This window comes from Protopterus annectens, chromosome 6.part0 (assembly GCF_019279795.1).
Source record: "Protopterus annectens isolate FY-2018-M chromosome 6.part0, PAN1.0, whole genome shotgun sequence".
Lineage (NCBI taxonomy): Eukaryota > Metazoa > Chordata > Ceratodontiformes > Protopteridae > Protopterus > Protopterus annectens.
In genome coordinates, this window is record NC_056737.1 from 1,605,323,376 (window position 1) to 1,605,336,350 (window position 12,975).

The following is a 12,975-nucleotide window of genomic DNA, read 5'->3' on the forward strand; positions in this document are numbered from 1 at the left end:
ATTGGCAGTCGATTTTTAAGTGCTGGCTTGCCGGGCCTAACGCACAACCTTCAACAAAGGAACACCCATTCACCCATGTCGCCACACAGAAGATGTTCTAACTGAGAATCGAACGGGCAATGTCTAACTGTGAGGTGACAATGCTACCGCAGCACCACCACCGCACGTCCAAAAGGCTGAAGTTGAGTAAAAACAGTTTTAATAACAGTAATAAATGTACACAAAACAAGTGCTGAGCACTTTCCCGGCTTACCTGCTTCTTCAGACCATAAAAAATAATAAAGCACTTAAAACCTTATATACAGATAACCAGCCATACAATTGGTGCACATAGTTTATTGGGCACAGTGCATTGTATGTAAAGGGTTCTATATTGGGAAAACCAATCGAACGTTGAAAGAAAGAGTACTTGAGCATAATAATATCATACGCATTAGGAAAGAAAGTAATGTGTTAGCCAGATGTGATGGAAACTGATGACATCCATTAATTTTAAGTTTTTTGTTCTGAGGGCTACTGTATACCCAGGTCTGAATAATGCTTTGTCTCTAAAACCTGCTCTGAAGAAGAGAAGATTACATCATTAATTGCACCATGTGACTTCACATCTCTTAATTGTATGGCTGGTTATCTGTATATAAGGTTTTAAGTGTTTTATTATTTTTTATGGTCTGAAGAAGAGTGTAAGCCGCGGAAGCACTCACCAGTTTGTTTTATGTACATCTGTTACTGTTATTAAAGCCTTTTGGACGTTGCTGTTTGGAATATTACTGTGTTTGGACTTAGTCTGGGTTCCTACTGAGTTTTTGTTATAACCTCAAACTGTATATATAATCCAGCATATTTATCAAATGAAAAACACTAACCATGTATTTATTTATCTTTTGTTGGCCAGGTTAGTCCCACTAGGATAGTGACATCTTTTCAGGGGAGACCTGAGTTAGTATTTATATTTCTAGGGGAAATTTGGCTAGGGTATCTGGCAACTTCCCCTACTCTTTTCAATAGGTGTGATGGGATCTTTTACATGTACCTGAGCTACCACCAAATGAAGCAACTAGTACCTCAGTTTGATGTTGCATCCGATGGACAACACACTCTGGAGAGCAGCTGTACCTCATGGAAAATTAAATTATCTGAGATACCACAGTCTCAAACTTTAACAAAAAAAGAAACAATTCACATGTTTAGGTATGACTGTCAATGCCAAATGACTCATAATTCAGGCTGGCATCCCAATGGGGCAGAGCAATGATCTGCCAAATTATTTGACACAAGTTATTCAATTCAGCTGCTATACATGGATGCTGCTGGAAGTGAATGTAACATGCTTGATCTTTTGCAAATTGCTTCACAAAAGAGATACATTTTAGAGACACTTGGAAGAAGTTGGGTGCAATTCTAATGTACATAGGAGGAAAATTCAGGTAGAAAGGACTAGCTACATAGATTTTTTTCTTGCATTACACTATCTTAAAGAATAATGCAAATGGAGTTTTGTGATGCTAGTTTGGAGAAGTTGGGAGTGTAGTCTACAAAATGACACATCTAAGTTTAAGGTTTACAACAGACAAACAGGTTGAGGTTCAGAAATTTAAAAACTGCAGAAAATAAAAGTCTGAACAAAGGAGATAAGTAGCTGGTTTCCTTCTTTAAGCAGCTGTAACAGTATTTGAAATATGAAAATACAATGAGCTAGCATGTGGTTTAGATGTGTGCAAAGCTCTTGAGTACTGAAGACACATACAGTTAAAAGCAGGCAGAAGGGAGAGCTCTGACTGAGAAATCTGCATGTTCTGTAGCAGTACGAGACACCTAGTGAAAGGAAGCTGCAGGTGCTATAAACTGTCTTAATTTGACAGTCATTTGGCTTGTGAATTATAACAAAAACCACTCGCAACACCAGCTTTCAGCTCGAACAAGCACCAAAATCTGAAGGTATTCAGAAAAAACAACTGCCAGTATTCCAAAACAATTTATTCTCTGAAGATTCTCTAGCGCCTCGGCTCCACAAAGCCTTCAAGGAGTAACTAGCAACACACTTCCATCTGATATTTATACACATTTGAATTCACTCATTATACAATTAAAAAATCAATTAAACAGTTAAGGATTCAATTTAAAAAAACAATTATACATTTATATCACACTCTTCCAGCAGCAGTCAGTGTTCAGCCCTTTGGGTATTAATGTTTGGTACTTTAAAATAAAAATTAATTATTTCCTCAAAAGTTCATTTTTTATTTTATCCTCACTAGCTTCATTTCTAGTAATATGCTCTAAAATAGACACCCTAAACTACCAGTGTCAGAATTATGGTATTTTATAAAATGTTGAGCCAAAGGGCTCTCTACTTTATTATTCTTAATGTCTCTCAAGTGTTCCATAATCCTAACTTTAAACATTCTTTTGGTTTGTCCTATATAAATTTTTTTGCATCCACATTTTATAATATAAATGACTTGTTCTGTAACACAACTAAAAGAACCATTAGGTTTAAAACTTATTCCATTTATATAAGGAAAAACATCTACATAGACACAAACTTTACATTTCCCACAAGATGTAGTGCCTATATTATTTATTGTTCTGCATATATTTTGTGTAGGTAATTCAAATTTTGTATGTACTACTATATCTCTTATATTTCTCCCTCTCTTATAACTAAACTTTAACTTTTTACTTGTCATTCCATTTATTTCTTTGAAGTTCTGTAAAAATCTCCAAAAATATAATATACATCTCTTTATATCATCACTACAATATTATATGTAGATACCATAAAAATATCCTTTGTATCCCTTTGATCATCACCATTCATCATTATGTCACATTTTTTATATCCTTGAGGTCTATTATGGTATCTTTTCTGGAATATTTTATTCTTATTCATATTTGTCAATTGCATGTCATATTTTCTATTTTTAAACATTTCCGTTGTATTATTAACTTCCTCTAGAAATTCTTCTTCATTATTGCATATTCGGGAAATCCTTAACAATTCACTATATGGTATAGCTTCTAATACATGCTTCGGATGACAACTAGTACCCATCAAAAATTGATTTATGCAATCAAATTTTCTATGTATTCCAGTGACTATGTGTTTTCCTATGAGTCCTTTTAAGTTAATATCTAAAAAGGAGACACTATCTCCACATTGTATTCCATCAAATTTGATATTAAACCTATTCATTTGTATATCTTGAATGAAATTTTCACTTTCAATTTTGCCTCCCTTACATAAAAAATTAAGTCATCTATAAATCTAAAATAGTGTATAACATATTTTTTTACAAAAGAATGTGTATAAATACACTCAGATTCCATTTGACCCGTAAAAATATTTGCATACATGGGTGCAAATGCTGCACCCATGGCTGTGCCTTGTATTTGGTGGTAAGTTCTGTTACTGAAATTAAAATAATTATTTTCCAAACAGAACTTTACCAATTCGGTTACATAATGTGTTAAAGGGTAGTCTCCCATTTGTTTAATTAGTGCCTCTATACCATGTTCATTTTTAATATTCGTATAGAGACTACTGACATCCAATGTTAACCAATACATGTCCTCATACCAAACAATATTTTTTATTTTATTCAAAAAATCAAAAGAATCTTTTATGTAAGATGGTAGCTTATTAGCTTCCTTCAGTAACACTTGATGTAGTATCAATCCCAAATTGTGTAAAAAATAATTCCTTGCCGAAACAATCGGTCTACCCGGGGGATCATTCATATCCTTCTGTAGTTTCGGTAGACAATAAAAATATGCAGGATTACATTCTGTTATATGTAACTTATAATCTACATCTTTTTCAGTCCAATAGTCTAATCTTAGGCCCTTGTTTATCAGTTGTAAATAATTTTCTTTTGCTATTGTAACTTCTGCCACAGAACTCTCACGATAAATTAATTCATCTGCTAATAAATTCATACACATTTTAAAGTATTGCATGTAATGCATAACAATTTTATTGCCTTTGTCTGAAGGCTTTACTATCAGCTCATTCTGTTTAGCAAATTTCATTAATTCTATCCATTCTCTATTTGATAAGTTGAAATTTACATTTGAAATATTCACACTTTTAACTATCTCATCAATTTCAAAACCTATCATGGTAGAAAAATTCTTAATGCCTTCATGAACAAAAGGTGGCATAAATTTGTTATTCATTTTAATCTTTGATGTGTCTATTGCGCAATAAGCATTAAATTCACTAACACATGAAGAAAACGAATCATCTATTGAATCCTGACTAATTTCCAATATATTACTATCTAAACTATAACTTTCAGACTGTTTATATTCAACACTCTTATCTACAATGCAGTTAAAGTAATACCATAGATGTAATTTGTGAATGAATTTGAAAATTTCAATTTTGCATTCATATTTTTTAGGAAGAACTGTAGGGACAAACTTTAGACCATGATTAAAAACTGAATAAATTTAATCATTGACAAAACAACCAGATAAATTCACAACTTTATCCTGAATAATCAAGCTAGTACCATTTAGCCCTTTTGTTTTCACGCCATGGATGAAACGGCCCTCCCCTATATGTCTCTTGTTCCATATAAGTCCTTTTCTGCTGCTGTTGCCTCCCTGGTTGTTTGTACGATCCAAAATGTTCTGGTAGAAAACAATCATCCACTGGTGACGATAATGGTGGAAAATCTTGGTCTCTGTCACTGTAATTCGGTGCCTTGTTGAATTGTTTGGCATTATCTTTAGTTGAACTATCAGTTCTACCTTGCTGGTTGACGTTAACATTCGAATAGTTTCTATTAAAGCGTGGTCGCTGATTGGTTCCACCAAAGGAGGCTGTGCCATTTTCAAAGTCCCGCAAGTCCCTCGTAATTTTGTGCACTTTCTGCTCTATGACTTTGTTTTCATGAATGGTAACTTTCTCTTGAATCTCGACTAAACAAGATTCAAACTTTATTCTATCTAATACAGACATTAAATTAGTGCACAACAAATTAATGTCTTTCTTGATATTTGATAACTTTAGAATGTCCCACTCTATCAGTATTTTCAACCATTCAATTGAACATTGGTGTGCCGCTTTCTCCCATCTAGTCAAGAAAGCTTTATCTGTTGTACATGTAGATACAAATGGTTCCGAAGGAAATTTAATAGCTCTCAGACCTCTAGGTACTATGTTTAAATCCACGTACCTTTGCAAACTAGTATAATTATAATACATTAACATCTCTTTGTCCATTAAGTTTTTTAGCTTAGACAGTGAAACTTTTACTTCACCAGGATATTCCGTAGATCGCCTCCCGACATGGGCAAATGGATTAATGTCTCTCTTGCTTCGAGCTTCAGCAAGAAAACGCTCCCAGACAGGGATGCCTGAATTAGCATCCACATTACCTTCTGTCCGATTCGAACTCTGTTCCATATTTCGGTTGAGGAAGCCCTCTATTGACCGCTGGGAGGTAGCTGCATTCTCCTCCCTAAAGATTCTGGGAATATTAGCCCCTGGATCACTGGCCATTCTTTTAAATTGAATCCTTAATTGATTTTTTAATTGTATAATGAGTGAATTCAAATGTGTATAAATATCAGATGGAAGTGTGTTGCTAGTTACTCCTTGAAGACTTTGTGGAGCCGAGGCGCTAGAGAATCTTCAGAGAATAAATTGTTTTGGAATACTGGCAATTGTTTTTTCTGGCTTGTGAATTATGTATGTTTTACTTAAAAGCAAGTGATGGATCTAAATGCCTAGATATCTCTAAGTGTACATGATATCCATCATAAACTGAGTTGCATTCCACAATACATTGACTTAGGCAGGTAACTGAGGCTAGCTAGACTGCCAAATACCATGGATTTGACTTGCTATAGATGGTATGGCACTGTTTAAAGATGAAACGGTGGGCTGATGCTGAGAAGTTTTAAGGGCTTGCATTTAGCTGAGGAAGAACAGCTGAAACTGATATGATGTAACGTGCAGAGAAGAGGGACCAAGAATGAGCCCCTCATGGGCACATTAATAATGAACTAAGAAAAAAAGTGTTTTGAACAGAAATACACAGAAAACCTGATGGTATGTTTAAATAGCTCTAGTACAGCAGAAGGCAATGAAATTAACTGTATGGTCCACTGATATGGAGCGTGTGGTCTAGCTACTGTAAAGGCAGGTCTATGATAGTGGAAAAGTTAAAATAATTTAACAATTGTTGAGAAAGTGGTCCAAAAAAGTCATTATTCAGCATCCTACATTAATAAAATGAATGCTATGGTAGATGAAAAGTGTGATTTTAAACTTATTAATTATCTCCTTTGTACATTTGAGGAAACATAGCTTTCAGGTTGTTTACAACTAGAACTATATGAAATTTTCTACAAGGTTTAATGACTCATTTAACATGTTGTAATATAGGGCATATAAGTTGTGGCAAAATTTAGCTCAGCAACTGGCAAACAAGAGCACTGTATTTTGAAACAATTACAATCTATTTTTCCATCTAGTGGTTGTAAATAAACAGAAAGCACATAATAACATTTAAAACAAAATGTTCGAATGTTTCTGGCTGAAAGAATGTGACTAAAATAATTTCAGTAAATTGGGAATTTGACTTCCCCAGAAATTAGACATGGCCTTCCTTGTACTTTGCTATTTAAATAAGAATGATGTTTGAAACCAAACCTTAAACATGTAGCTGTATTAAAGAATGCAAGGTTGAGTATATTTTTTTTATCTATCGTTTTTATTTGATTCACATTGATTCAGCAAAAATCATTCAGCAGGGCAGTGTTTTTCATCTGTTTGTAATAAAAAAAGACAATTAAAGTTGTGTGTGTCATATTGTTCTGCCAGCATACAAATACAATATTATCAGCCAGCAGGAGGTTGTCAGATTTTATTCTTTTATTAATATAACAATGCACATAGTGGTTCCTGCGGTGAGAATTCTTCAGATTTTACTTACTGCGGATGTCCCAAAATACAGTTTAATACCATTTGAGACTTATGATAAATAGATTTACGGAAGGGTATCAGAAGTAAATTATGGCTATGAGTCAATATTATTTGAATGAAACCATTGAATACCCATGTGCAAACCACAGATAGCATGTCTATATATGCACTAAGAGACTGGCAGTTACAAAGTAAAATACTTATACAATCACAAGATTAGAAACAAGTGCAGTAAATAAATTACAGAGAGAAAACTTTCCAAGGCCACATCTTAGTAATATATATATAAACAAAGCATAAAGGCTGGGGTTCAGAAAAGGCTGCCACAAATGGTAAGTCCTGACATGATTAACAAATAACTGGTGGACTCCTTTTCTGATTCAGAGACAGACCCAATGCAGCGACTCTGCATGATTGTTAGAATCACCATGATGAACTGACTCCATCTGAGGGAGTGGCCTCTTTTAATTAGTCATGTGCTGTCTGGTGGAAGTGTGTGTGTGTGTGTGTGTGTGTGTGTGTGTGTGTGTGTGTGTGTGTGTGGGGGGGGGGTCTGTGAGTGAGTAGTGTATGCGTGTATTTGTGTTAATGCATGTGTGGTAGGAGTGGCTGCCAAGCTTGCCATACCCTTCAATGCCCTCATTCAATGCTTCCAGACAAGGCCAAAAAGAATGGGATGAAAACTCGCCAATAACAATGATAGTTTTTAGGTATTACTGTAAGGCATTTAAATAGTTAGTAGAACAATGGGGGTTGCACGAACATGTGTTTTCCTAACATAAGAAGTATGAAACTCTTATGCATGCCATTATTGACTGACTGCAGTCCTCAGTGATTTACCAGGAAATCAAACATTTTACAAGGCACAGGGCAATAATAAGAGGAAAAATCAGGGACTTTCTGTAAAATCAGGAACAGGAGAAGTATGGAGATGTTCAGAGTGTGTGTGGGTGAATAGGTGGGCATGTCTGTGAGTGAGTGAGTGAGTGAGTGAGTGAGTGAGTGAGTGAGTGAGTGAGTGAGTGAGTGAGTGAGTGAGTGAGTGTCAGAGGGAGAGAGAGAGTGTGTGTATATGCATGCCTGCATGTGTGTGAGACAGTGCATGGGGGGGTACATGTGTAAAATGGAACGTATGGGTAGCCAGTGGTAATTACTGATAAAAAGTGCAGTCCAGCACTGATAGTAATTGTACCTGATTCAGAGACATGCAAATTAGCCGATAATGAGGTCCTCTTCATTGCAGCTAAAAATGTTTCTCAAGAGTATTTCCTGCATTTTTGTAAACCTTACCTTTTGGCCTCTATGGTTTACACTAAAATAGGGATTTTTTTTTTAATCCCAGCCAAAGTGAAAAACTCAAATTAGGTACTTCCAGAGCAGCAATGGTTTCAGTGTCTGTTTGGCATTAGACAGCATTTTAATGCAAGTGGAGAATGTGTGTTCTTGAAGAGTCTGAATAGTTAGTGAAGAGGATTTTACAGAACACCTAAATCCAATACCTCTCACCGTCTCCCCCAGAATTAGACCAAAAAAAAAAAAAAACAAGAATTAGGGGAAAGGCTCCAAATTAGGAATACTTTTAAAATGTGGGCACTATTAACTTAGTAATTCTTAAAATAATTTCCAGTTTTAGGAAGGACAGTGAAAAGGGTTGAGATGAAATTAAAGGTGTCTCTCCAAAATCTGGACAGCAGAAACCTGATATTCGACAATTGCCACCAATAATACCGTCGTTCAAGATACATCCATTTGATTACTACCATAACTTGCAATAATATTTAGGAAAGCTGTTCAGAATATTAATAACAGCACTTTACAGCCTCCAGTTTAACAACAGATCCTCCCCTACTGCACAGAATGTAAGCTGTTAAGCAGTGTACTGAGGACTGTAGCTAGAACATCTTGTAAACCATAATAGAAATGAAGCGCTTGACAGGGGAAGTATTGTGACTTACATGCACAGTGGTAAAAGAACTATAAAGCTGGTCAAGACTAGGAGGCAAATTTGCAAATATGATGCTGTTTTTAGAGATACTTAAGTGTCAAGAAATAAAGTTCACACTTTCTTCTGTATATTTCAATAATTTCCAGAGCTCAGGAAGAGATTGCTGCTTTACTATTACTATATATAATCTCTGAATGATCAGTAGAATAATGCACATAAATGACTACAAGCTTCCATGAGCATACTCTAAATATTTATGACTAGTACTGAATCTGTTATGACAATTCAGCATGGAGTACGACACTAGATTATCAAGGAATAGGCAAGAGGCAAAATACAAAAAATACAATTTTTTTCTGTTTATTTGGAAGACAGTTGGTGTTTTCATTTAATTTTCCAAACCAAATGCAAACAGGTGAGTTTTTGTTTAAAAGGAGGTTGGTGTTTGCATTTAATTTTCTAAACCAAGAAGGAATTATCTCAGTTTATAGATAAAAATAAAAATAAAATGAACATCTAAGGAGGCTCAAAAGCCAGTAGCCAATTAAAAATGCAGGACTATAATAACTCACACGATTGCGAATATCAGTGATATTGTACATCATTTATGGGAATTATGATTGGAAGTCAGTGGTCTAGAAGCCTAACTAATGATCATGGCATAACTCTTTGCAGCCACAACTTAACAAACTTATAATAAATTTCAAATGGTTGCTCCTAGGTAGCACACTGCCTTTAAATAAGCTATAGTGACCTTCTGTTCATACTCCTGAGATCTGACTGTGAAGAAAGTTAATAATGATCAAGATGTTACCGGCCTCAGCTATAAGGTCCTTGTCTAAAAAACTCTAAGTTTTGACTGTATGGAAAAAATAAAGAAAAACTGACCATGGTTGGATCAGTAGTATAGAGGGACTAAACCCTGACTAAAGCATAAGTGACCCCAATTTGAATAGAGGCTTCGGTGCTTGATGAAGATGACACAGAAGATAGGCATACCCATTCTGGTGGAAAGGTAGAGGCACCAGTCACAAGACTGTAGCAGCCATTCAGAAGAAGGGGTGAGCCCCCAAGCTTGGGTTGTACATTGGGTCCACTAATCTGCCATCATTCAGTAGCTTTCTGTAAGCAAGTGCACAGAACTATACACTTGCACACAGGAAGGGACTGTGGACTTTCAAGATGATTCGGGTTAGGCAGTTAACTAAATAAAGTACAATGCTGCCATTGCTGGGGTGCTAGTGAGGACAATAGCAGCCCTTATGGCTGATTAAATGATGCCCCCCCAACAGCTCTCATCCTAATGTGTCAGAGGATGATCTCACCACTAGGGAATGAATTGGCTTGACTGTGGTTGGGGATGACTGGCAGGTGGGAAGGGGGTTAAAAGCATTAAGATTAAAAAAAATAATGGACACACTGCAATATCCTCTGTGATATTATTTTTACACACACATATACACACACACAGGGTGGCACAGTGGTGCAGCAGATAGTGTTGTCACCTCACAATAAGAGGTTCCCGGGCTTGATTCTTGGTGGGGTGCCTTCTGCGTGAAGTCTGCATGTCCTCCCTGTGTTTGCGTGGTTTCCTCTGGGTGCAACAGTTTCCTCACACATTCCAGAGACATGCACTAGGTGAACTGGACACTCTAAATTGGCCGTAGGTGTGAGTGTGCAGTATGTGGTGTGGAAAAACAACCATGATAGGCCACCCAGTGGTGTAATCCTTGGCTCTAGATGATTGTCACTACCGAAGTGACACCCTGACCCCATGTACAAAAATGTGAAAAAGGTGTTGTGGATGGATGGATACACATGCACACACACATGCACACACATACACACACCCAGACACACTCACAAATAACATATGTACATGTACACACATAATAATACACACATACCATGTCCACCAAGAGATGCACACACACACACACACACACACACACACACACACACACACACACACACACACACACACACACACACACACACACACACACACACATTTCCATACTGCCCTACAGACAAATTGGAGGAATGTCAACAATTCACCTACTGGATGTCTTTAGACTGTTGTAGAAAACAAGAATTATGGATTAAACCCTGACAGAGAATGGGAGGACATGCAGAATCTACAAAAAAGGAGCCTTAGCTAAGAACCCAGCCAAAGGGACAACTGTTCTATGTTGCCAGTGCTACACCTAGTGCCACTGAACAGTTGCTTTCACACACAACCTGCTCAAGCCACAAGAGATAGACACTTCATTTGTACAATGAAGATGTTTGTAATGGTCAGTGAATGAAATGATGACCATCTTGCCTCTCTTAAAGACACTGCAACCTCTGACCACCTTGCCTCTCTTAAAGACACTGCAACCTCTCACGCATACATAAGCATAAGCCATACCAATAATTGTTTTACACTGATTTCGACAAATACAATACACTGTGTGACACTGCTCTTGCCATACAAAATCAACAACTGTTTAACAGTAATCAAACAACAGCTGCTATAAGTCACTTTTAGACACAGATAGCCCCTATCCCTTTCAGTTACAACCACCTAATTGACTGTATATACCTCAAACAGTGCCTTGATTGGCAGACTTGAGTATGCCACCATTTTCTAAAAGGATGACTGTAGTATTGTTTCAAAAACTCAACAGAATAGGAAAACACTGATCCTTTCCTAAAGATTGAAAGCAGGACTTTCCCAGCATTCAGTGCTTTTGTCACTGCCACTGGACCAACAAGGAGTCTCTGGAAGCTGCAATAATAGGTTCATGGTTGTACTGCATTGGACACTTATGTATTACAAAAAATAACTGTCACAGCGGTTTCCTAGTTGAAAGAAGAAACCGTTCAGGGTAAATGTCCAAAGGCTTCTTGTTGGTCCAGTGGCAGTGACAACTGCACAGAATGCAAAATGTGTTTTTTAAAACCATGTTTAGTGAGGGCCAAGTGAAATAGCAAGTCCTGATAACTGCTATTACAGTTACTTTTGCTTTTTGCTTGTTGTTTTTTTTTTACCCTTTTTATTATTATTATTTTGCACATACTAAACAGTAAAGTCAGTTTAATGATTGTAAAAATGGTAGTTATTTGCATTTCTTCAGTCCCTGCTTTATGTTAGCTTAATATGCTGCTGTTAAATTGAGGACTTGAATTTTACCAGGCTTCACTTGTATATTAACATCCTGTTGGAGATTGTTAATTTTCCATTATGGTGGACATTGGGCATTTAGCCCATTGTCTAACCTATAATTAAAACATAGTTTCATTTTTTTTCAGTCTCACTGCATGGAGCCTGTCCCACTACCGTCCATATTAATTCATATGTTATATAATGCTCCTGCAGGTCCTGTAGTATTTTAGATATGTAATATCTCATTAAAAATGATGGCATTGTTTTGTCACAAAACACTTAAACTTTAAATGTATTGGTACTTACCATTCATTATGATCAGAGGTATATAAAGTTCTCATATGCTCCTTAGATTTAGGAATAGTATTTTTCCTGTTAGGAATTAGGAAATGCCTGGAGTACAGCACAGAGTATACCAGTGAGGTTTCCATAAAGCATCCTGCTTATTTCAACACCTTATCCATTAATCACCACACATAAATATTTGTTTGGAATCCTTGTGTACTTTAAATCCAAGCTTTCAGTTCAACTATTTATTAAACCTTCCTGCACTAATGTCATCACCTCACTATAATGTAAATTTATTTTCAATGTTCCTTACAGACATAAAAAGCTGCTCCTTGAAAGAGTTATTATTAATAATAATAAAAAAATTTCTTTCATTTCATCAATGGGCATTCATAGGAATGAATCATCGCCTGCTACAGTACTTCTATTACCTTCATCTCCTATGACTTTTAATGTAACTGCAAGTTGGTAATGCATTAAACATGGTAGTATTCAGTGAAACCAGTTCTGCATTATCCTTGGGCATTAATATGGCATAGATCTCATATGAGTTAATTGATGTTTTACAAGCTTAACCTAGATCACCAAGCAATATTCACTAAATGGTGTTTTGGTGAATACTTACCTAACTCAGACTGCAAAATCTCAGTT